This window comes from Panthera pardus, unplaced genomic scaffold (assembly GCF_024362965.1).
Source record: "Panthera pardus isolate Hobbes unplaced genomic scaffold, ASM2436296v1 HiC_scaffold_2, whole genome shotgun sequence".
Lineage (NCBI taxonomy): Eukaryota > Metazoa > Chordata > Mammalia > Carnivora > Felidae > Panthera > Panthera pardus.
Genome location: NW_026526765.1, coordinates 92,283,131 through 92,310,718, shown reverse-complemented (window position 1 = coordinate 92,310,718; position 27,588 = coordinate 92,283,131). Strand labels below are relative to the sequence as shown.

General features: G+C 38.1%; 1 protein-coding gene across 4 annotated transcripts in view; it reads left to right on the top strand.

Moving 5' to 3' along the window:
- XRCC4 (X-ray repair cross complementing 4) overlaps positions 1 to 27,588 on the top strand; it is a 299,005-nt gene that overhangs the window by 234,348 nt on the left and 37,069 nt on the right. For 2 of the 4 annotated variants that reach the window (XR_002083906.2, XM_019462847.2), the window contains one exon: positions 12,049 to 12,221. The exons of 1 other annotated variant lie outside the window; for it this stretch is intronic. The gene's annotated coding sequence lies outside the window, so the exon portion shown is untranslated. One more of the 4 variants, XM_019462848.2, reaches the window with a different exon arrangement.

The window sequence follows — 27,588 nt, the reverse complement described above, 5'->3', positions numbered from 1 at the left end:
GATAAAACTAAGTAAATTGATTCCGTATAACTGCAACTTAAGAAAAATAGTCATTGAGATGGTCTTTCTGATGGCCTCATTGCTGGAGACTATATCAACAGATTTACTGGGTGTCCTCCCTCAGTTCTCAGAACTATAAAACAACTTTCCACTTTTCTAGAAGGAGCTCCAAAGAGTAATTGAATGAAACCCCGTAGACAGATCACTCCTCAGCTTATGCCCTCTGTTGCTGTTGGTGCTGTGTCTTCATCTCATGACTTAGAGGGAACTAACTATGGCATCTTTGATGATTTTTTTAAATAGGCTCACTAATTCTCACCGTGAGTTGACTTATACATAGGTGATTATTATAAATCATGAATGAACCATTCTAGATTTAGAATGTGTCTAAATCTTCAAATCACAGTCTTAACTAAACTGTGCTTTAGGTACATTTCTTATCCTGTCTTTTTTTTTAACGTAATTCATTGTCCATTTGGCTTACATACAACACCCAGTGTTCATCCCAACAAGTGCCCTCCTCAATGACCATCACCCATTTTCCTCTCTCCCCCACTCACCCTCAGTTTGTTCTCCATATTTAAGAATCTCTTGTGGTTTGCCTCCCTCCCTGTAATCCTGTCTTGAAACCTGCTCCAATAGCCATCATGTCCACCACTCCACCGAAGAGTTCTTATCAAGTCACAAAGGATCTTCAAGTTGCTAAAGTCATTGGTCATTTCTAGCCTCATCTTAGTCACACTGAAACACTGATAACTTAACATACTTGATCTCTGATTCATTGTTGTCTCTTGGTTATCTTCCTATTCTACTGGCTATTCCTTCTTTATGACTTTTTTGCTTCCTCCTAATTTTCTCAGTCTCTATAAAGGGATCGGTACTCAGATCTCTTTTCTTTACATTATTGGCTAAGTGGTCTCATTTAGTCCATGACTTTAAGTAACTTTACATGATGAAAAATGCCAGCTGCCTCCTGGCCTCTCTTCTTGGATGTACAAATGACATGGTAAGTCTAACATTAAATTCTTTATTGTCTCTTCAAACATACTTATTTACCAGCCTTTTCCATTTCATAAATAACAACTCTATTCAACCAGTTGCCCAGGCAAAAACTTTTGGAGACATCCTTGATTCATCTATTTCTCTCTAATCTCCAATTGTAATCTATAGTCCATAATCTCTAATCTCTAATTGTAACGTACTTGTGATCTGCTCCCAGCTCCATTTCTGTGGCTTTACCTCCAGCCCTACCCACCCCCCCTTTTTTTTTTTTTTTTTGCCCTATCCCTTTTCCAGCCACAGTCATGTCAGCACGGTGCCTTGAATGTGCTATTTCTCTGGCTGGAATGCTCTTCCCTTCAGATTAGCTACATAGTCACTCCCTTACTTTTTTCATGTTTCTATTCAGATTCCATGTTATTGGGGAGGCCTTCCCTGACCATCCTATGTAAAATAGCACCCTTCTAGCATTACCTGCCACACCATTGTTTCTCTTGCTCTTATTCATCATTTTCCACATCAGTTTTCAGACCTGGCATATTATATGTGTTCATTTGTTTGTTGTCTGTCTCCTCTCACCCGACTACAAACACCATTAGAAGAGGGGCGCCTGGGTGGCTCAGTTGGTTAAGCCGCCGACTTCAGCTCAGGTCACGATCTCGCGGTCCGTGAGTTCGAGCCCCGCGTTGGGCTCTGGGCTGATGGCTCAGAGCCTGGAGCCTGCTTCCGATTCTGTGTCTCCTTCTCTCTCTGCCCCTCCCCCCGTTCATGCTCTGTCTCTCTCTGTCTCAAAAAAATAAATAAAAAACGTTAAAAAAAATTAAAAAAAAAAAAAACACCATTAGAAGAGGGACTTAGTCTCTTTTGTACTCCCCTATAATCTCCTTTGCCTAGAGTGCTGCTTTGTGCACAGTAGATACTTAATAGATTTTTCTGGGTTAATGATTTAAATTTTTATCACGGTAACTATAAGAGCAATAAGGCATGGGAAGTTTTGTTGTTTGGGCCCACTGACTTGTTACTAGAACAAACCCTCTACTGAATCTGACATGAAAGCTTGGTCTAAATTATATCAGACTCTCTTAGCATTTATAGTGTTCAAGAGTTTACATTTCTATGTACAAACCATATGTCCACGTCCCAACAATGTTAAGGCTCAAAATGAGATCATATTAATTTTACTATTTTTTTCTGAGTTTTATTTATTTATTTTTGACAAAATTTGTGTATATTGAAGGTGTACAGTATAATGTGTTTTTTTTACAATACATTGTTTGATATATGTGTGTATACTGTGAAATGATCACCACAACCAAACTAACCAACTTATTTATCACCTCCCATAGTTAGACTCTTTTGTGTGTGTATGGTGAGGACATTTAAGATCTACTCTCTTAGCAAATTTCAGGTCTACAAAACATTACTAATACAGTCCCCATGCTGTATGTTAGATCTCTAGAACTCCTTCATCTTGTAATTGAAAGTTTGTAACCTTTGATCAGTATTTCTCCTTTTCCTCCATCCCTCTGCTTCTGATAACCATTATTCCACTCTGTGTTACTATAAGTTTGACTTTTTTTAAAGATTGAACATTTAATTGAAATCATATGATATTTATCTTTCTGTATCTGGCTTATTTTACTTAACATAATGTACTCCAGTTTCATACATATTATTGCATATGGCAGTATTTCCTGCTTTTTAAAGGCTGAATAATAGTCCATTGTGTATTTATACCACATTTTGGTTATTCATTCAACTCATTTCTCTATCTTGGCTGCTGTGAATAATAATGCTGCAATGAACTAATTTTTGACAAAGGAACCAAGAATACTCCGTAAGAAAAGGATAGTCTCTTCAATAAATGGTCTTAGAAAAACTGGATTGCCACATGCAAAACAATGAAATGGGATCCTTTGTCTTACACCATACCTAAAAATCAACTCAACATGAATTAAAGACTTAAATGTAAGCCCTAAAACCATAAAACTCCTAGAAGAAAACATAAGGGTCAGCTCCTTGACATTGGTCTTGGAAATGATTTTTTGGAATTAACACCAAAGCACAGGCAACAAAAGCAAAAATAAATAAATGAGACTACAGTAAAATTTGAAAGTTCCTGCACAGCAAAGGAAACCATCAACAACATACAAAGGCAACCTATGGAATGGGAGAAAATATTTGCAAATCACATATCTAATAAGGAATTAATATCCAAGATATATAAGAATTTTATACACCTCAATACCAGAACAACAAATAACTCGATTTTAAAATGTGAAAAGGACCTGAATAGACTTTTTTTCAAGAAGACATGCAAATGCTCAACAAGTGTATGAAGAGGTAGTTGACATCACTAATCATCAGAAAAATGAAAATCAAAACCATAATGAGATATTACCTCATACTTCTTAGATTGGCTATCACCAAAAAGTCCAAAGATAATAGGTGTTGGTGAGGATGTGGAGAAAAGGAAACTTTTGCACACTGTTGGTGAGAATGTCCATTATGGAAAATAATGTGGAAGTTCATCAAAAAATTATAAATAGAACTACCATGTGATCCAGCCATCCCACTTCTGGGTATATATTCAAAGGAAAAGAAATCATTATTCTGAAAAGATATTTACACTCCCATGTTTTTATTAACTTTATATATCCAAAACAAAGACCTGAGTCTTCACTCCATATGACTGTTGAGTTCTCTCTACAAGTGGGTCTTGGTCATTGTTTATCATTTCAGCCAAGCATCTGGCTTAGAGCTTGGGTCTCTGCTCCCTTTGTGGGCCACTGCTCACTCCTTTATCTCCCTGGAATAGGTTTCTTTAAGCTGCTGCTGCTCCACTGAACTGCTTCCCAAAGTGGGGCAGCAAGCCTTCTTTGGTTCTCTACAGCACAAGAGACCAAGCTTATTTACTTTTAATAAAACCATATCAAGCTCTACACTGACTTCCATATTGCTAAGCTTTTTTTTTTTAATAGGAAATTTATTGTCAAATTGGTTTCCATACAATACCCAGTGCTCATCCCAACAGGTACGCTCCTCAATGCCCATCACCCACCCCCCCTTCCCACCCACCCCCAATCAACCCTCAGTTTATTCTCAGTTTTTAAGAGTCTCTTATGGTTTGGCTCCCTCCCTCTCTAACTTTTTTTTTTCCTTCCCCTCCCCCATGGTCTTCTGTTAAGTTTCTCAGGATCCACATATTGCTAAGTTTTGTGGTCATTCTGCAGTCATCACTTTGTTCACACTGGTCACTTGAAAACATGAAAATTTGGGACTAATACAAGGAAAGTTCACCACACTGACTAATTTAATTTACTGTAGCTAGACCCATAAGGAGTCACCAGTAACGTGGCCATGTTGCAAGCACCAGCTTATCAACATGCACCATCCAGCACACACGTATGTACACCTCTCGCTGGGATTCTCCTCTGCCATATCTCCCCTCCAAACCTAATCATGAGCTCAAAGGAAAAATTCCCTCCTCTTTGTATCCTAAATTCTGCCTCCTGGACCATCGTGAATCCCAGGATCTCTGTCTCCTTCCAAAATGATTTTGTAAATTCTCCAAGGAAAGCCCCACACCTTGCCTCTGGGTCAGTCTTAACCTGTATCCTTAAGCAGGCAAATGGTTCAATATCAGTGTATTTCCCCCAAACTAGAGCCATTGAACCATTCATAACACTAAGTATGGGACATCTGCAATCCATTCTAAGCTGCACCAAGCCCAATCAAGTTCAAACATACCCAACTTTCCTTACTCTTCAGATTCCCTGATACCAAGATCTTGACATATGGGAACAATATCATGAACACATGTATTTATTGTACACACATACACACACACCATTGACCTGTATACTCTGAGATGGTCTTCTTAACAATAAACAGTAATATGCTATTATAAAGCATAAATCCATATAAAGACAAAAAAAAATTTTTTCTGCCCTGGACTCTGCTCTCCTCCACCCCAAAAACTATCTGCAGAGAAAAAGAACCGTGTGAAAACATATTTGATTTATGTGACTAAATGGAAGACCCATCCTCTGGACCTAAAGGGTCTCAATCCAGGTTGTTATTTCGGCCCTAAGAATAGAGATATTTACTTTCTTTATTATTTAGAACTGAAAGACACATTGGGTTGTTTTTCCCAGATTAAAAAGGCTGCATCAAAATGGCAAATTCCTTACTTTCACCTTTTGGTGTCCAAAAACTTCTAAAGGGCGTCCAATGCAGGAAAGCTCTTGCATATGATGTGTTGAGTGTTTGGGTTGATACACATTCCTCCTCTATAATCTGGGCTTCCTTTACCTATTAGATAATAATAATACTTTGATTCCAAAATCAAAATCATTGGTTTTCATGCCATATAATAAATTCTCACATCTTTTCTGAATTGTGAAATGATAGCTGTCTCTAGAATACAGTGATATTTTTCTGTCAAACAGTCATTAGGAAAAATTGTAAGGAGACTCTGCATGTGGTTTCTTAGAGTGGCCTATAATAAGTTAAATCTGATTAATTTTCCTTTAAATATGCAATGAACAAAACCCATTCCCACCCTCCACCCCCGCTTTTTAAATTTCTGCTACATGGGACTAGTCCATGGGAGAAAAATTGCTCTTTCTCCATCTTTTCCCCTTGATCTCTCATGATCCCTTCATTGGGTCCCCACTGTTCTGTTTCCAACCTTCCCACTAAGAAAATATACCTGCCCAAGTCTCTTATCCTGGGATATTCCTGCATGACAAGGTAGCTAATAAATTGATGCCATAGATAAAGGACAGTTAACCTGGACTGGCTACCTTTTGTCTTGTTATATGTTCCATTTGACAGGCCTTCATTGAGCTAACTCAGAATTATTGACATAAGGTTTTTGTTTGTTTGTTTGTTTGTTTTTTCTGTAGCCACTCAGTGAGGCTTTTCTTTTAATCAGTCACTAGAGTATATGACGCAGGCAGTTCTGGATTCCATGTCCAGTAAGATGCACAGAGACGTCAGAGCAAATGATGCAAGGTCAAACTGTTCTTAAAACATGTCTCTGGTTCCTTACTACAGTGAGGTCTACGCTGAACCTCAGTATATAAAGCAACAAAAGAAGAGTTGGAGTAGGATCCAAGAGTTCGGTCCCCCTTATCCTTTGGGAAAAAATTTACAAGCCATTGGTCCAGCGATTAAGAGGTTCAGATTAAGAGAACAGATTCAGGAGTCAAACAGTTGAATTCAAACCCTTGTTCTGGGTGACTCTTGGGAAATGTCTTCCTCTCCCTGCACTTCACTTTTGTCATTTCTAAAATGCAGCCAATAATCTCATCACAGGTGGTTCTGAAGATTAAATGAGATCATGTAAAACGGCACTTAGCACAGTGCCTGGTGCCCAAGAAGAGCTGTGTTAAAGGTGCGGGATGGTTAGTGTTAGTCTGCTGCCACTTCCGTTTTAACCAAAACTATTAGATGGATGCCGTATGATGCCCCATGCAATAGAGCTGTTGCCCATGACCGAACACTCTCCTGAGGGTAGCAGAACAATCGCTGTTTTGTAAATTGAGTTAAACCACTCCCTAGTGTGGCTAATGATGACTAATACAGCAGAAGGGAGTTGGCCACCCTTGTGCAAGGCACAGTTGGGAAGTTGACTATGCTCTGCTTACAGAAAGTCAGGTCATTGCCAAGCTCTAATCCATGTCACTCCTGCCATAGTTCTAATCTTAGAAGAAATTCACTCATTTGTAGAAGACACGTCAACCTTTAACATATACTAAATATAATTTTGGAGGAATTCCCAGCCAACTTCCTAAAGCAAAATACACTCCATGAATAGTGTCCTAATAGCCTTTGATGAGGCAGATTGTATTGGTATCTACAGTTTAGCATGGAGAGAGACATAGTCCTTGATAGATAAGTAATGGGAATAAAACCTGGAAAACTCATATTTTGATGGAGACAGTAAAATGGTTCCCTTGGACCACAGTATCTGAATTCTTTCATTTTTGTACTGCTAATAGCACAGAGAAGCACAATATTTCAGCTAAGAGTGTTAGAAAGGTATAGGCATTAAACAAATGTCTAACAGTTTAAATGATTTCTTAGAAGGGACTGAAATATGCTTCCTCATTTTATATACACATCCTTTTTACATATTGCTCCAGATAGGATTGCAAAAGCAATGATCTTGCAAGAAACAAGACCTCAACTGAAAATGATATGCACCGTTAAAATACGAAATAAAACACACAAGCCAACAAAGCTGAGATTTAAAAAAAAACTTGCATTTTTTCCCCCTTATGTTTCATTTGCCTATACTCATTCCAACTTGGCCTAATTTGCTGATCACAAATCTGGATATATTACCAAGACCTTGTCAGGATGCTAAGAAGGGACAGGAGCCCCCAACTCAGGTTTTAGCTATTTCAGGGCTACTTCTGCTTTCCCTAAACTTCCCCTCTATCACCACTGAGGCCTTTTAAAGGATATTACCAAGAACTTGGCAATGAGATCATGTGTCCTTTGTCACTACGTGTCTGATTCTTGTTATAGATTCCCTGATGCCTCAGTTCTCAAAGCTGTGGATCCGGAGCTGTGGCTGTTGTCTGTCTGTAGTGGGAGAAAAGTAGAGAGAAAAGTAGGGAGAAAACTGCTTAGGAGAAAAGTAGATTCCGTGCTAGAAGCCTGTGACTCCCACGCTCCACATCTTGTGTTATGGGTCACTCAAACATGCTCCCTGAGAAAGCTCTCAGGAACAGGGAAATCATCATTATTTCCTCATTCCTTATCTCTGGGAGAGAGAGGAGGGCCAGTCCCTTTTAGAGTCCCCACTATCTTCCGAGTGCATCTCTGCTTTTGAAGTGTCAATAAGCTCCAACTGAACTCATCATCTCCCTTCTATCTTTAGCCACATCTCGTTCCTATTTTGGTGCTTTCCAAATTGGTGAAAGGCACCAACCTTATCGTGGTTGTTATCACTGACTCTTCCATCTCCTGACCGGACATTTTCTTCCATCAAATCACCAAATTTTGTTACTTCTTCCTCTATGATGGCCAGTTTTCTCTACCATCACCAACACTACTGCCACTAACAGAACTACTACTATTGCCTGGATCTGTGTCACAGATTTCTAGTGAGTCTCGCCCTTTAACCTTGCCCCTTCTCAATCCTTCTCCTGGTTCAGTAATTTTCCAGCTCCACTTTCCTTAATTGCTCCCTACTGCCTTCAATAAAAAATGTCCAGTATTCTTAATTGTCTTATAAGGCCTGTCTGATATGATGCCTCCTTACTTCAGTGACATTTTTATCATTCTTTCTTTTGCTACTCTTCCCTCCCCTCCACCAAAAAAAAAAAACCAAAAAACAAAAAAACAAAAAAAACCCTGTACATATTGGCACTACATCTTTCCATGCTCTCTCTTCCCTTCCAAGTCCTTGAATATGCTCTTCCCTTTGTCCTGAATACCCTTTCTCACTCTGCTGTCTCCATTCTTTGACTAATTGCTATTCATCTTTTAAGTCTTGGGTTGAATGTCACTTCCTCAGAAAGCTTTCCCTGACCATGTAAATCCTGATTAGGCATTCTTCATAGATCCTGTGTCCATACCATATTCCCCCCACCATATAGCATTTAGCACATTTAGTCCACATGGCCCTTGTAACTGCATGTTTGCTTCTCTGTCTCTGTCACAGTCATCCATAAAGACAGGAAGCCAATCTTTTTCACTGTTCAATTCTTTGTACCCAGAGTAGGTCTTCCTGAATACATAAATGAGTATAATGGAAGCAAACGTGAGAAAGTATTTAAAGGAGTGTCAACATGTCAGATGCATCTGAGAGAGCAAATGAGCTGAGAGCCAGAGAATGACCTTTGGCCCCATGTGAAAGTGGTTTGTGACTGTGATAAGAGCACTCTCCGAGATGTAACAGAGTAGAGTGGAGTGGAGTGTGTTGAAACTGCCTAGGACGTTAGTACATGTAGACAGCAAATGTAGACAAGTTTACTGTGAGATGTGCCATGGTAAGAGGAAGACACTGCTGCTGCAGGAGAGAGAGGGGATGACTGCAGGGACATATTATGTGAACGATTAAAGACACTGCTTGTAAGAAAGTCACAATTGTCCTTAGGGTCACACAAAAGGCAGACCCAAAAGAAGAATGCCTATTTTGGCAAAAGCTCATGAGCACATTTTGAATCTCAGTTTCGGATAAAATGTGCTAGGACAAAGGAGTTAAAATTCCAGAAAAACACTCAGGAAGTAAGTTTACAATGTTGCTTCACTGCTTTGTGCAGCAAGTAATAACTTTATTGGTAGCTTTTGTTGGCTTGTTGTGATAACCACATAAAGGAAAAGAGCTGTAAGTGAGATGCAGGGAATGTTTATGCTTTCGTTTATTATTCAATATGGACATCACAAGGGTATGAGGAGTCGCACAGCAAATAACCGTGTACTCACAACCTACCTTCAGGACTAACATTTTATTAAATGCAGCAGAAGACCTGGTGCATCTTGAATTTAAAATGACTTTTATCCCAGGTTGTACAGGTCTCCAGTTAAGGCACAGATTAATTTTTTAGCATGAAAAAAAAAATGTTTCCACTATGGAAAACCAACCTGTTGAAGTTTATACAGAAAACATTTTCAGTAAACAAAGACGAGTGCAGAGTTTCAGGAAGAAAGTGTGAGGGTCATGATGACAAAAGCAATGGAGGACCCACAGATGTGCCCCAGGCCCTCCTCACTGTCATCAATCATAAGCCTGTCCTATTCCACAGTTCCAACCACTAGGTCTTGGACCCCTGGGGGTAGCAGAATTTATTGTGAGGGGTCTGTAAATCCATATGCACATTCAGTATGACTAGACTAAATAAATAATATGTCACACACACACACACACACACACACACACACACACAGAGTACTATTTTTTAAATGTCTATAGGTGAGGTGATGAATAAAATATAAATTCACTTACTTGGTTCACTGAATTAATAGAAGCCTTTGATCATTATGTATTTTCTCAGTCTATAGACATTGAAAGTATAATGTCTAGCATGATACAGTCCTCATACTCAAAAGAGATTGGACTATTGCCATTGTTATTTACTAGAAAACATGCATAAAGCCACTGGATGATGAATTAAACAAGAGGCAAAATGTTTTCTTTAATGTCACTAATTATTTGCATTACCAAATGTTTCCATAAACAAACTTGTTGTATACACTCTTTGTCTTTGCAGGAAGCCTTTATGTTAACACCCTCCTTAGTCCATACGTCACACAACAAACACCATCAGATCTTGGAAAATGAAATAGAGTATCTAAGGGGTGCCTGGGTGGCTCAGTTGGTTAAGTGTCTGACTTCCAATTTCGGCTCAGGTCATGATCCCAGGGTTGAGGGATTGAGCCCCACAATCAGGCTCTGCACTGACAGGGCACCCACCTGCTTGGGATTCTCTCTCTCTCTCTCTCTCTCTCTCTCTCTGTCTCTGCCCCTCCACTGCCCACACACCCTCTCTTTCTCAAGAAAGAAAAAGAAAAAAGCATCTAAGGTTCAATCTTGCAGGAGTCTGAGTAGGGTTTCTCTCCCTCCTTTCAACACTTGATAGTTCTCCCCTGGACAGGGTGATGGGCAGGGGTGGAGTGAGACCAGAAATCCCAGTGTTTTTCTTCTTGTCTTGTGCTCGACATGCTTTGAGTTCCCCTGGGGTGCTTCCATCCACCTGTGGCCCATTTCTAATTTGTCTACGTATAATGAGTGCCGTTTTGTGCTTTATTCATGCAGAGGAACCCAAAGGCCCCTCGTGTGCTCTTATCTGCCTAGATACTCAGCATGCACCCTTAAGAGTGTCGATTTGTTTGGTAATCATTTATTTCCAATGTATTTGTCTCTCCTCACAAATAAGATAATAAACTGAAATATCTAAGCACATAATTCGTATTTTATGTTGAATGGAATTGACTGTGGAGGAAAAGAAACTCTCACCCTTGTCTCAGTTCTCTCTCTCACTAGTGTCTAAGTGAGCAATAGAAATGCTCTTTGATATTCAGACATGTTTTACAAAAACTCTTCACTGAAATGTTTTCCACAGTGAGACAGCACATAAGATGGCACATGACCCAACACCGTTACTCTGATTCCCATAATGAAAAGTTGATTTATTTATCAGTTTTCTTTCAATGTTTATGATCACATAAAAGAAGAAACCTTAATTTAGTGTTGGCGTATATTTAACACTTCTTACAGGTCCCCACCCTCCCTCCATTTTTCATTTATTTTTTAACAGAGAGAGTGTCTAGGTCTCACATTCAGAGCCTTTAGCACAAGGTAGCAATGTTTACATAAGTTTTAAAGCATTTTTTTTATTCATTGTATATATATCGTGTAGCTTCCATCTATTTAAGGCAAACAGTAGATTCTTTATCCATCTACAGTAGTGATATAATCTTGTAAAATAATAGAGTGAGTCCGGTTAAAGAAAAATATTACATAGATACCGATTTGATAGTACAGCCGAAACCATGTGAGTTACTTAAGAACAAAGTTTGGGAGGTCCTGCTTTATTATAAAGCAAATAGATTATTGGGAAACATGGAATAATAACCTGTGAGCACTAAATATTTTATCAAGGCAGAAAAGCTAGTCATCACACAACATTGTAAATAAGAGGTTAATGTTCTGGCCATACAGAAGTGAGTAGGCATGTGTGAGTTAGAGTTTTGACTTGACATTTTCCACCATACACTATTATATGTGGTTACCAACAGCATTGGCTTCAACATCTTTGAATGTGAAGAAGAATGTGAAAAAAATAAATTTGGTTGTTTTTAACCTGGACGTTTATCATTTGTCTGATGCACAGTGTCACAGAATCCATTAATAAAAGGGGTTAAAGATTACGCCCTGAGAGGCTGGCAAAACAGTTCTCAAGTGCATTACTCAGCTCGAGGCAGACGTCACAAAGGGAACTGGCTGTCGTTTTAAAGCTAGTGGGTGTAAAACTTGCTGTTTCTTTCTATTTGTCTGTGAGATAATTCTGGCTCTCCCTTTCCCTCTAGGACATGGCTGCCAAAAAGAATTAATCCCATACCTACCCCATTCATGATGACCTCGGAAACAGGAGAAGCAAACGTTTCTTACTGTTAACCAGAAGCATTTCCCCCAAATGACTGCAAATAGCACAAATGTCTGTTCCATTGATAGATAATTCCAGTGACACTTTTTTTTTTTTTTTTTCAGCCAAGTAGAGATAGCGTCACAGCAGGATAAAGTGGGCTGGAGTCACTAACTTTGACGTTCCAATCCTGGATCTCCCACTGCCTAACTCTCTTCTCTCAAGCCAGCCACTTAACCTCTCTTTTGAAGTCAGCTTCCTCACAAATGAGACCAGCTCACGTGTACTTCTTGTCTAAGCACCAGATAAGGCAGATAATGTACAGAGGCAGTAGCCACAGCTTAATCCACAGTGTAAAAGTGCTTTCCGGAAGGGCTTCTCCCCCACCCCAGGATTTCTTAAATTACTAAACTTCATATGCTGTCCACCAGTGTCAAAGGCGACAGCCAAATAAAAGGCCCGTCCTTGTACTAAAGACCAGGCCTTTCCCTGATTATGGACTTATTTTAATCATGAACCTTGATATACTTGTAGAAAAAGTTGACTTGTTTTTCTTCATATCTCCCTGTTGGTGGGTATCGTTTAATGGGAAATTTTTCAGTTTTTTTTTATTTGCTTTTAGTTGTATTTTGCGTGTATGTATTTTTAGTTTTTTAGTTTTCTGATTTTCCAGATATCTACAGAAGACTCGAAATATCCACCTTACTTTCCAGAGAAATAGTTTTTATAAAACAGAGATGCCATTTGTTATCCATAAAACATGCTCTTTTTTTGACATCTCCTGTAATATAGAGAAGACATATTCGTGTATTTACTTGGGCTGAGAAGAGATAGCAAAATTTAGTCTTGGATATGTATAGATAACACTGTTATCTATTGCCTCCACCATTACCAAAGAACTGGGTTCAGTTAGAATAGGTATTTGCTGAACAGTAAGGAATACTAAGAGATATCTTGTGTGGGCAAATTAGTTTGTGTACTTGACCCAAGCAGTTAGCACAGAGCAAAAGGGACCCAGTTTCCTGGAACCCTGTATCATATATTGTTGACTCCTGCTAGTTATTTCTTCTATGCAGACTCTCATGAACTAAAAAAGCAAATTGACTTCCAAAAGTTAACCTATGCATGAATAAAAGCACAACATACACAGAATGTTTTAGTCCTTCTGAATTCTTTGATGTTCCATCTCTAATAAGGAACTAACTAGATTAAATTTAAATTCTTCAGATATGAAGTAAAACGTATTCAATATATTTTACAACTTTTGAGACTGTAGAGATAAATGATTGTTTTGCAAAGTGGTTTTTGAACCTTACCTTGATTCTGAGGGTTCAAAGGAACAAATTATGGTTGAGAAGACTGATAAGAACCAATATGTGTTGAAGATTGAAAAGCCTCAGGGACATTTTTTGTGTCTGATTTGACCAAATCTGTTGACCATTTTAGCTTTTCATCCATCTCATTAGAAATAGTTTTCAACAGGGGCACCTGGGTGGCTCAGTCAGTTAAGCATCCAACTTCAGCTCAGGTCATGATCTTGGGGTTTGTGGGTTCGAGCCTCGCATCAGGCTATGTGCTGACAGCTCAGAGCCTGGAGCCTGCTTCACATTTCGTGTCTCCTCCTCTCTCTGCCCCTCCCATGCTCATGCTCTGTCTCTCAATAAGAAACAAACATTAAAAAGAAATAAAAAAAAAATAGTTTTCAACAAAGATAACCATTATGCAAATTACAAGTGGTGTGTTATGTGCGTGATTAGGTTTTCCATTTTTCTTTCTTTGAAGCTTTAAAAAAATATATTTTGGTGGTTATTATAATGGAAGTCCACTTTCGTACTGGATTTCCTTCATTTCTCTTTAACCGTGATTAAAGAGCTGAATCTTCACCAAGGGGGAAGTAGCATTGGTGCTAATCCCAACTTGGCAGAATTATTGGGTTCCACCCCAACAGTCACCAAAACATTTGGGTTTAGTCAGAATACCAATTCATCACTTCATAAAACCAAAGCTCTTCTCCATCCCACAGTAACCTGTTCATAGACCATAGGGAGAGTGAGAGAGATGTGAATAGACTCACTGAATAATAGGGCCTGGCCCTCTCAGACGTCAAAAGAGATCTGAGAACCTTCCATTTCTTAAGGCTCCTGGAGTATTAAAACAAGAAGAGGAGAAGAGGAAAAATGCCAGAACAGCATAGAAATAAAGTGTAGCACATTTTAAGTGCTTAAAATCATGCTTTAAACACATGAAATATAAAATAACCTTTCTGGAAGACAAGATCAAATGGCCAGATTTGAGGCTGTTTGTGATTATAACAGCCCTAGCTAAATGGTTTTACTAAAGACACCTAGCTCCCAATCATCATAGCTCCTGCTCAGGGGCTGAATGGAAGTTCCAGGATCATTTAGCCTCATTTGATAGATATAGATTAAAAAAACTGAGGCCAAAGAGTGCAAATTATGTGCTTTAGAGTGCAGTCAATTAGTTGGTGAAAAAGCAGATCTCTGTATACTCTCTGTGCAAATGGAAGGCACAGAGGAGGTCTTGAGTGGGCGAAATGACTACTAGCAGTTGATAAGGTGATGAATATCAAAAGCAATATTGCAGGGAAAGTAATTGTTGGGCAAAGCCACCATAAAATGGACTGAGTCATGGCCAGATGTGGCCAGATGTGGCTAATCAAGACTCCTGATTGACATTTCTGCATGATTCCGGTGAGGGCTGCATTTATGACACTACTTCATAAGGCGAAATTGGAGATTCCTTATTTCCAATACCCTTATTCTGTGGTTAGTTCTCTAGTTGGAAATCTGTGTGAGATCCTCACGGAGACGGGTGTTAACTTTTCCCATTGAATTTCTAAGCTAGGAAGCTGGGACTCTTAGGAGTCGATTTTGACTCAGTCTTTTGTGAGACACTCTCATCTTTGAGTCATGCTTTAATAATTTGGATCTCAGCAATGACTTTATTTATCTTGGGGAATTTTACTTTTCTGGACAACCAGAATAATTCCTCTCTTAGCTATCAGAAGCAGACACTGGAAAAGCTGCTTTCTGTGTCGTTTTCATACTGTTAGGATTCTGGGCTCCTTAGTAACTTGGCCAACTGTCTTGAATCAAATGTTAGGCGAGTGCTATTGGCTCTATCTCCTCATAGATCATTTCCAGCTGTTAGAACAACACAAATATGAAATCTTCTGATCCAGGAAAACTTGAAGTTTTCATTAGATCCCCATACAAAGATTAGATGCAATGATTAAAAAGAAGTATCAATCCCCTGTGTTTGGAGGGTGATGGGATATGGATAACATCACACTGTTAGTGGAAATATAATTTTTTAGAATCATTCCAGTAGGCAATTTGACAATATGTATCAAAAGCCTCAAAATGTATATATTCTCCAATTCAAGATGGCAGACTGACCACATGCATTGGCCTCTCATTACTTCCAAAACCATATTTACTGAATTAAAAGTATAGAAATGTAGAATAAAATCTCCCTTATACATGTATCTCTCAAGTTCAGTAAGGAAAATGGAACCAATTGGTTCAATAGAGAGAGCTCAATATAGGCACCTATTTATGAAAGTGTAGGAACATCTAAAAAGCCAGATGGATTTGCAACATCAGGGGCTACTGCCTCCAGTGGACTGGAGGGACCAAAGAAAAAAATTAGTATTGCTAGAGCTCAAGGCCCTTCATGGTGAGAGGTTGAACCATGAGAACGGGGCTGCCTGGAGTCAGGAGGTGTTGGACAAAAAAGAAGAAACCACTTCTAGAGATGCTATGCTGCCAAGGGCAGAAAGAGAAGGGAGAAATATATTGCCTTCTTCCTTCTTCTCTCTCCAATATCCTACCAGTGCTTCCCACTGGCTGAACCTCCATGGAAGCCAGTTGGCATGGAAATGTCATTTACAGGAGCTGGTCACTGCTCTGTGATCGAGAACAGAGCAGGGAAATGTTGAGTAATGACTAAAAGTAAAAAAGCAACTGCCTGGAACAACAGACAAGAGAGAATGGGAAGTGTGTATGTCACTAAAGATTGAGCTATTTAATAAATTACTGGGGGGCGCCTGGGTGGCGCAGTCGGTTAAGCGTCCGACTTCAGCCAGGTCACGATCTCGCGGTCCGTGAGTTCGAGCCCCGCGTCAGGCTCTGGGCTGACGGCTCAGAGCCTGGAGCCTGTTTCTGATTCTATCTCCCTCTCTCTCTGCCCCTCCCCCTTTCATGCTCTGTCTCTCTCTGTCCCAAAAATAAATTAAAAAACGTTGAAAAAAAAAATTTTTTTTAAAAAATAAATAAATAAATAAATTACTGGAATACAAAAAGTAGATGAGAGCCATTAGATAGAAGAAAAGGGCAGAGCAATTGCCAGCCTAGAATACACTTTGACAGCTCTGTAAAGGAAGAAAGCTAATCTGCCCTGTGGAACCCCTGACATGCCTTGGGTATAGAGTCAGCAGACACAACAGAGGGGAGAGTGAAAGATGGAGCTAAACAGAGAGAGATTCCTCAAAGGTCTGAGTGTATCCAGAATTCTTCAGTCAGCACCCTATCTCCAACATATATAAACACAGTAAGCAGGCAGTTGGCATTATACTCCCAGTCAAAATATATGGTGACTCCTTTCTAAAGTAATTGGGCAAACTGGGAAAAGATAACATTTCTACATTTGCTGATGCCTCAGAGGGAAGCCATTATCATCTTGGCACTGTGCAGGCACTCAGCCTGGGAGCCAGTTACCACTCCCATTGATCCTCAAAGTTTACTGGCCCACACTGCCTGGCGCAACCCAGGAAGCAATTTCAGAAGAAGGGGAGAGGCCTGCTAGGAGAACAGTCTTCTGCCACTACAAAAGCAAATATCTATTCCATCTACCCAGGCCTGCTTTCTTAATAACAGAGAGAAGCCACTAGAATATGAGGAGAACTAGCAGTATAAAAAGAAAAGTATAAAATTCTAAAAAACCAACAAACAAAAAACAATCTTGGAGGAAGTTGAAATGATTCAGGGAACAAAAAGATCATCCTTAGAAATATTTGCAAAAAGGTTCAAGAAAATACTACCTCTATAAAACAAATAGGAGAATGAGAGAATGAGAAAGCACTCTTAGAGATTTAAAATATAATTGCCAAAATAAAAAAATTAGTAGAAATACTAAAAAACAACAAAATCAAAGGAATCTCTCCAAACATTAATCAAAGAGCAAAAGATGGAAAATATGAGAATGAACTCAGAGGACCTATATTCAACTAATAAAAACCTCAGAAAGAGAGAAAGAGGCAAAGTGTTTAAATTATTCAACCAGATAGTAAAAAGATACGTGCCAGAGCTAAAGAAGGATAAGACTCTTTGGTTTACAATGACTCACCTAGTGTCCAACCCAATGAATGGAAACAGACCCCCCACCTGGACACATTGTATGGGAAGTATCAGAACAACATAATTAAAAAGAAAACCTTACAAGCCTCTAGGAAGAAAAAAAGCCACAATTCACAAAGGAGAGAGACTCAGACTGATACATTTAAAGTTCTGAGGTAAAACTTTTTACCCAGAATTTTCTGTATTTGAAATATATATATTTGAAACTGCATTTCAAAAATACAAGGACTTAGTACATTTATCACCTATGTGTCATCTCTCATGAAGCTACTTGAGTGTCCTCAGCATAGAAGATCAGTAACCAAGGAAGGCAGGAACAGTAGTTCTGACCCAGGAAAGGGATAAAGGGATGTTCCAGGTTGCCACAGGCCTCAGAGCCACCGGTCCTGAGAAGAATGAGACAGTACACCCCAGGGGGAGACTTCAGGGACAGTCTGTGCCTTACGGAATAACTAATATGGCTTAGAATGTGGAAAAAATAAAGGGCAAATAGCAAAAGGGATGGGAGTAGGAAGTAATAAAAATTCCAGAGGAAAGGTTATACTACACACTCTTGATCAAAATGTGACAAAAACTAATGCCTTGATTTTAAGGAATCCATAGACCTTCATTCTAGAAACAAAATTCTTTGGGTGGCTTAGATTTCTGTACAAGGGCCCATGGAAAAAGCACTGGAAGCCTAGTGCGTCAATTGGCATGGTGTGTATCTGTTTTTGTATTAAAGAATTAACACTGGCAAATCAGTTGGTTGGATTTCTATTAAGAGACAACCTAATGACATAACATGAAAGGTTTGTTTGTATCTGCTGTTCTCAGCAGAGAACAGAAATATTGGCTACTTGGACTACATGTCAAAGCAAAACTAACAAAAGATGGCACAACAACTTTCTGGGGGGAAATACGGAAAAAAAAATGGAAGACTTTCTCAAGTTTTAAGGGGTGGTCAAGACCAAGAAACACGGTCAAAATTGGAAAAAAATGAGAATTTAGTTTTATAACCTAAAAGGAACCAATAGTAAAACTAAAAGTAATATAATAAATATTCAGGTGGAAGGAGATAATGAAAATGAGCAAATCCCTGTCTTCATCTTGAGGAGTCACTACATATTGTCTAAAGTAGTTAGATAGAAGAGTACATGTATTAATCTAGATCCTTCATACACAAAAATGAGGTATTAACGTCACCTGTTGGAAAAACCCCGTCTCAGCCCTCCCCCTCCCCCCACCCTGCCAACTGCAGAACTCCTGAAATGGGATCTGCATTTTAACAAGATCCATCAGTGTTTCATCTGCACGTTAAATTTGAATAGCACTCCTTTAAAACAGTACTTCTTAATTTTGGCCATGCATTATTAGAATTGCCTGCAAAACTTTTAAAAATACATCATTTAGAAAGGGGCAAAGCCCAGGCCCCCACTTAAAGAGATGATGCTTTAAAAGGGATAGTGTTCAGAAATCAGTATTTCTTCTTAACAGCTTCTGAGATAGTTCCAATGTGTAGTCATGGTTGAGAACCAGTGATCTAGAAGAACTACGGTAAGTGACAAAGAGAATGAAGACAAAAATATTTTAATTTTGTTTCTGGATCTATCAGGGCATTGGGCTGAGGATGAGGAAGCGTGGAAAAGACTTGTTTTAAATGAATAAACAAACAAACAAAAAGCAGAATCAGACCTATAAATACAGAGAACAAACTGATGGCTGCCAGAGGGAAGGAACGTGAGGGGTTGGGCAAAATGGGTGAAGGGGAGAGGGAGACACAGGCTTCCAGTTTTGAGATGGGTAAGTCGAGGAGTACAAGCACAGCATGTACATTGTACATACAGTCAATGATATTGTAATAGTGATGTAATGGGACAGATGGTAGCTACACATATTGTGAGCAGAGCATAATATATAAACTTCTCTGAATCACTACGTTGTACACTGGAAACTAACATAACACTGTGTGTCAACTATACTCAAAAAGAAAAGAAAAAACATTTTTTAATAAGAAATGTTACAATATTTGATCTGTATCTTGCACATGTGTTACTTGAAATATAGGTTTCTTTTTAAGCATACAGCCTTCCGCTCAGAAATTCTACTTATAGGAATGTTTTTAAGAAAATAATTGATATATTACACAAATATTTATGTTCATAATTTTAAGAATTGTAAACAATGTAAGTGTTCACTTAAAAAAGTGATACCTGCACAACCATGTTTTTCACAACATTATTCACAATAGCCAAGACAGAGAAGCAACCCAAATGTCCATTGGTGAATGAACAGATAAACATAATGTGATGTATGCAAACAATTATATTTTTTCAGCCTTAAAAGGGAAAGAAACTGTCCCATGCTATGACATGGATGAATCTTGGAGATATCATGCTAAGTAAAATGAGCCATTCACAAAGAGACAAAGATTGCACGATTCACTTGTATAAGGTATCTAAAATATTTAAACTCATAGAGCAGAATGGCAGTTACCAGGGGCTGAGGGAGAGCTGTTGTTTAATGGATTTAGAGTTTCAGTTCTATAAAGTGAAAAAGTGCTAGAGATTGGTTTGAGAACAATGTGAATAAAGTCAACACTGCTGAACTGTATACTTAAGATGGTAAATTTTATGTGTTTTTTACCCCAATAATTTTTAAAAAGTATGTATTTTGGTAAACAACTCTGTATGTTTGAATGTATAGTAAAAATTGTAGATTATGCAACAAAGTGGTTGTATGGCTTGCAAAGCTACAATTGAGACTGCTTCTCTTCACTTTCTAGATTCTTTGCTATTTTAAGAGTAAGCACAAAGTATTGTTATAATTAAGGGGAAAAAGAAGAAGCTGTTTCCACTTTGAACAATATAAAACCAAACTTTCGTTGGAGTTTACAATGACTGAATGACTCATATACTGCGCTCCCTTATTTGCCAAAGAAGCAATTACATTCTCCTGAGGAATTCAAGGCTTCACATCCCTTTTGGAAATGGTTGTGTAGTGTCTGGATCTTCTGGGACTTCTGAATATTCTCTCTAGTCTTGGGGAAAAGAAGCAAAAACTAAGTAGCCCTTTTACACATGAAGCAGAAAAACTGGTTAACGTCATAGAACAGATTTTGTCTCATGAATTCCTTTAGCTTCAGGGAATAGTAAAGCAGAGGGGACATTGGGAAAAAGGAGAGGAGGAAGGGGCATGGAGGAGTTAATTGCTCTGGACAGAACTGCCCAGCCCAAGTGTATGTTGACATTTTAGCTCTGTGTTACCACTGTTTTCTCTTGACCCTCTCTGGGTATCCTGAGTCACAGTGACAAAAATGTGGGTCATTACATCACAACTGTTTTACGATTATTTGTGTTTGCACGTTTGACACTTGTGGTCCATTGCTAATGCTATATTGTGCTGAGACGGCGTCATTAACCATTTTTCTTTTAATTTCAAAGCCTGGCCTAATGAAATATCTATAAAAGTGAAAAAAAAAGAGTTAAACCAGAAGATCTTTAAGATTATTAAAACCAAATGTTTAAAAAAGGAGTTTCACTGTTAATGTCAAAATATCTCTGTGGCTCTGTAAAGCTTTTAGATTCTACCAGATACTTAAGTCCATCAATAAGCTAATGTACATTGCGATCAGCAAATCCATGGATCATGCTTGTGCGGGAATTCTTTTGTGTTATCTAACTCTTCTAATAAGAATGGCTCCATACATCCATGTTGAGTGCTTTTTAACCTCACAAAAGTTAGATAGCATGGCAATAATCCTGGCAATCAAGGGTCTAAAAAACACAAAAGTTATTAAAGGTATCACAGAATGAACAGACCAGTTCTTCATTCTGTTCAGCAGAGCACCAAAGAATTTAACAAATCTTATCTTTAATCTAATGTTGGAATTGTGATCGTGGACTATTTCTCTTCTTGTTATTAGGCCTGAGTGGAGAACTTTGGTTTGTCATCATTTTTTTTATGGAATAATCCTGAAATACCACATTCCTGGTCCCTCTTTTCCTTTCTGTAATCAGTCATTCCTCAATTTAGAATACATCTTCTATCCTTTGAAGAGAATGAAAATATTCGGTGAAGATAAAATAGTTTAATAATTTAGTCATGTTTTTTACACTATAAGTGACCCAAGTTTTTACCTACTCACATAATCTTTTATGACACTGGTTGTTAATATTTTACAGTCAGGCAAAAGGACAATTTACAAAAGTTAATGAGAGAAAGAGAGGGAAAGAAAGGAGGGAAAGAAGAAGGAAGAAAGAAGAAATGAAGGCAAACAATCATAGAGCTAACTTTTCAGATAAGTTCAATATAGGCAATGGTTCAGACAATTCAATTGAGTGTCTACCCCAAACCCAATTGGAATGAATGTTCAGATCTATAAAATAAAAATACAATACAGATAAAAATAGCCTCAAGTTGTTTTATATAATCTGTAAGGATGTTTTTCCTAAACCATAGAGGTAATATGTTGCTACAGTTTTTCAAACCATAGAGGTAATATGTTGCTACAGTTTTGCTACAGTACTTTCAAAAAAAAGTATTGTAATTTTTAAATAATTCCACGCAAAGGAAAACTAAACCCATTTTCTCATTGCCTCCAGTATAATTTGGGTAGCAAGCCACACCACATTTTTGAGTGGATTTGTGCTGAGTTAGGAAACATTCTCAATATCTGGGTCTTTAAAAATTATGCTAAGCTTGCAAGTCCATAGCAGATCAAAAATAAGAACTGTCTTAGGACGTTTGTTGGTTTTTCTATAGTTTATATGTAGCCAGCTGGTTTCTGACCTCTTTGTGTAAATATCCAGCTTTTCACATAATCAGATTCCATATTACCTTGTTATGACATCATTCTGGTCAGACTTTGATCCCTTACTAACTTTTCCAAACCATACACATAGACTTAAATAACGATAAGAAGATTGCTACTTATCCACAAAATACCACTGCTTGGTGGTGGTTAAAAAGACAAAAAAAGTATACACCTATATGCATACATGTAAATACACATCTTTATACATTTTTATATGTGTAGAGATATATATGCATAATAATGAATAGACCTACAGAAGGGTTAGAAATACACCAAAAAGAAAAGTATATTTTATTTGATACTAAATTATTGAATTTTCAAATTGTGTATTGCTAGTGACATACACATTTAAGTTTCCTCTTTCTGCAGTTGTTACCAGTTGATACTTTTGTTCAACTTGTATTTTAAAAGCAGGTGAATTGAAATGTAGAATTTGAGACCTTGTTATGTATTATTTTTTTCCACAGATAGATGAAAATAAAGGTTAAGCTGTATTCTTTGCTGATCCGGAAGCCTGGGTATAAAAGACGCAGTGATCTTGTAAATTACCCAGAAATGGCTTCTTTAGTGTCTGATCAAGATAAATGACACAAGGCAGCTGTAAAAAGAATTCCCACTAGCCACTGACCCATAACACAGTGGTGTCATTTTTCTTTTTTAGAAAAGTATCAAAATCAATTTAAAATAACACCAAATCTTTAGAGTTATAATTAAGTGTCCTAAATTATGCTTCATAGGATATTATTTTAACTACTATTATTTTTTTAAGTTAAAATACATTAAAACACTGATTGCTAGAGAACTTTGATGTCTGTGAAATATGAATCATTTTTCTGTGGGCCCACTGTATTCCCATTACCTAGAACAGTGCCTGGTACATAGTAAGTGGTCAGTAAATATGGTTGAATGAATGAATTAAAGAAATAACAATATATTAAGATAATAACAATAATATATTAACTCATGTGGAAATTTGGATAATAAAAGTGATGTCACTCACACACAAAAGACAAAGGTACAGAACTAATAGATACATTGGTAATGAATATTGACCATTTTTTTATGTGTTAGGCATTCTACTAAGTGCTTTGCATGCATTTTCTTATATAATGATCTAAATAGTCTTATAGAAAATAGTGATTAGGCTATCTCACATGAGAAACTATGGCCCAGAAAACAGTAATGCCTTCAAGGTTACAGCTAATAAATGATGGTGCCTAAGTTAAAATTCACATCATCCTGGCCCAGAGTATACATATTTTAACAACTGTGTACCTGTCTCTCAATGTACTGTGTTTTCATGCTGACTTCATGGTCCCTATGATCATTGATAGACTGTAGCTACAAAGAAAAGAAAAACTATAAAGCTTCTGCACAGCCAAGGAAACAATCAACAAAACTAAAAGGCAACCAATGGAATGAGAAAAGATATTTGCAAATGACATATCAGACAAAGGGCTAGTATCCAAAATCTATAAAGAGCTCACCAAACTCCACACCCGAAAAACAAATAACCCAGTGAAGAAATGGGCAAAAAACATGAATAGACACTTCTCTAAAGAAGACATCCGGATGGCCAACAGGCACATGAAAAGATGTTCAACGTCGCTCCTTATCAGGGAAATACAAATCAAAACCACACTCAGATATCACCTCACGCCAGTCAGAGTGGCCAAAATGAACAAATCGGGAGACTATAGATGCTGGAGAGGATGTGGAGAAACGGGAACCCTCTCGCACTGTTGGTGGGAATGCCAATTGGTGCAGCCACTCTGGAAAATAGTGTGGAGGTTCCTCAAGAAATTAAAAATAGACCTACCCTATGACCCAGCAGAAGCGCTGCTAGGAACTTACCCAAGGGATACAGGAGTACTGATGCATAGGGGCACTTGTACTCCAATGTTTATAGCAGCACTCTCAACAATAACTAAATTATGGAAAGAGCCTAAATGTCCATCAACTGATGAATGGATAAAGAAATTGTGGTTTATATACACAATGGAGTACTACATGGCAATGAGAAAGAACGAAATATGGCCCTTTGTAGCAACGTGGATGGAACTGGAGAGTGTTATGCTAAGTGATACAAGCCATACAGAGAAAGACAGATACCATATGTTTTCACTCTTATGTGGATCCTGAGAAACTTAACAGAAACCCATGGGGGAGGGGAAGGAAAAAAAAAAAAAAAAAGAGGTTAGAGTGGGAGAGAGCCAAAGCCTAAGAGACTCTTAAAAACTGAGAACAAACTGAGGGTTGATGGGGGGTGGGAGGGGGGGGAGGGTGGGTGATGGGCACCTTTTGGGATGGGCCCTGGGTGTTGTATGGAAACCAATTTGACAATAAATTTCATATATTGAAAAAAAGAAAAAAACTATGCTTTACTAATTCTAGAAGAATTAAGGCTCTCATGATATATTGGGTTTTATATCAACAGGTTAAATATTTTTATTATGTACAAACTTAAAAATCAATTACAGTACATAGGAATTTTTCCTGCAAACACATTTGCACAAATGGGAAAAGAAGTTCCTGTAAGGATTTAACTGTTGCATTTTTTGCATAATGGTAAAAAACTGGCAACAGCCTCAGGGCAACTTGGTTAGACGTTAAGCCAATTATGAATGTGTAGTGGATGGCTACACAGTTATTAAAAAGATTGACAAATGGCATTCCAAGGTTGAAAAAAAAATAGCAAACTGTTCATGAGTACTGCAGATTGTGGAATCAAGTAGATCTGCTTTCATCCTAGCTCATGCCCACTTACCAGATATATGACCCTAGGCAGTTACTTAGCCTTTGTGGGCCTAATTCTCCTCATCTGTACAATGTGGATACTAATAGTATATATACCACAGGAGTTGTAAACAGTATTGGTAAAGGAGATGTAGGGCAGGGGAAGCTTATATGCAGCTTCAGCCTATGTTTTTTTGTCTTGGTGTCATAGTGTTTTAAGTATCTGGATTCACATAAGTAGGCAATTACCAATGGCAGTGGCAAAGAAAGTTGGCCAAATTGCTGGCCAGAGTGACAACATTTTCAGATTCTTTTTTTTTTTTTTAATTTTTTTAAGCTTATTTATTTTTCACAGAGAGAGAAAGAGAGAAACAGAGCATGACTGGGGGAGGGGCAGAGAGAAGGAGACAAAGAATCTGAAGCAGGCTCCAGGTTCTGAGCTGTCAGCACAGAGCCCGACGTGGGGCTCCAACTCACAAACCATGAGATCATGACCTGAGCTCAGGTCGGACTCTTAACCGACTGAGCCACCCAGACACCCCTGTTTCTGCTTTTTCTATCCTGTTTCATTGATCCATGTGTCTATTTTTGTGCCAGTACCATACTGTTTTGATTACTACAGCCTTGTAGTATAACTTGAAATCTCGAATTGTGATGCCTCCAACTTTATTTTTCTTTTAAAAAAAAATTTTTTTTACTGTTTTATTTATTTTTGAGACAGAGAGAGACAGAGCGTGAGCAGGGGAGGGGCAGAGAGAGAGCAAGACACAGAATCCAAAGCAGGCTCCAGGCTCTGAGCTGTCAGCACAGAGCCCGACTGGGGGCTCGAACTCATTGACCACGAGATCATGACCTGAGCTGAAGTCGGATGCTCAACTGACTGAGCCACCCAGGCGCCCCCAGATTCCTTTTTTAAAAGACTGTTTCTGATAAATATTTTAGATGCCACAAACTGTATCCCTTTCAATGACCAGTCTAATTCTACTTTATATGGCATATTCAGTGGATCTTCAATCAGATTCTTTTGTTGAATGAGGAAATGTTCATCAAATTTTGTTTCTCAGGGCAGAGAGAGATGACTGACCATGCTTTTTCCCTTGAAATCAGTAATGTGTTAATTACACATCACTAAGTAAAGGAAGAGAGACAAACATTTCGGGCACAAATCAGCTCTCTGCATCTAACCCTTAAACTCCATTCTCAGTTGAAGCTTTCTTCCTGACATTACATTGAAAACAGTCATAGTTTGGCCAACAGAATTGTCAACTAGCTTCAGGGGAAAAAAAAAAAAAAAAAGCTAAATAAGCCAGCTCTCTGAGCCAGTCTTTATTGAGGCACAATGAATTCATTAATCTTATTCAGAGTTTTACCTTTGTCCTCATGTTTTTGTTTATTTTTCTTCATGAATAAAAACATGTTTGATTTTATTTTTTAATTTTTAATTTTAATTTTCAGTTGAGTATAGTTGCCACACAATGTTATATTAGTTTCAGGTGTATAATATCGTGATTTGACAAGCTTATATATTATGCTATGCTCATGACAACTGTAGCTACCATCTGTCCCCATTCATTGCTATTAGCATATCATTGACTGTATTCCTTGTGCTGTGACTTTTATTGCCATGACTTATTCAATCCATAACTGGAAACCTGTATCTCCCACTATCCTTCACTCATTTTGCCCACCGTCCCACTTCCCTCCCCTCTGGCAACCATTGGTTTGTTCTCTGTATTTATAGGTCTGATTCTGCTTTTTGTTGTGTATTTTTTTTGTTTTTTTTTTATATTCCAGTTATGAGTGAAATCATATGGTATTTGTCTTTTTCAGTCTTATGCATAAGATCTTCTAGGTCCATTGATGTTGTCTCCAGTAGCACCCCCTCTTTCTTTTTTTATGGCTGCATGAAGTACATTGCTACTGTGTTCTAGTTGGTCAATTTATTCCTCACAGGGGACTTTTGCAATTCTTAGCACGTGTATATTATTAGGGATTAACAGATAAGTAAATACATTGTGATATTGAGAGTGAGCGTTCTTACCTTCAGAGAAAGAAGTTGCAGATAAAGGAATGAAGTCTAGAATGAAAGTGGCCATGCTGGATTAGTGTCTGAGAGATCAGAATGAAGCATGTTTGTTTTGACAGTAAGTGGATAGAGTGAGCATAGATATTTAAATACATATTTGCATATATATATATATACACACACACACACACAGATAAAGAGATACATAAATAAATATGTATAATACATACTTACATATGTGTGTATGTGTGTATATGAGTCTGATTAGTCAAGGGGAAGACAGCAGAGCCCTCAGCAGTTCCAGCAGGTTTTCTGAAGAGAGAACCATGTGACTGCATGTACTACTGTGCCAGAGTGGTTTCTGGGAGTAGTCATGGCTCACAAGAGAAGATAGAGCCACATGTGCGAATAACACACCCATGTTCCCAATTTATAACGCCAAATACCAATTGTAATCTTTTATTTAAAACAGCATTCACACCAGTGTTCATATTCTAGCACTGCTTTAGTTAAGTAATGTTAGCTGCTATAAAAATCTCAGTGGCCTAA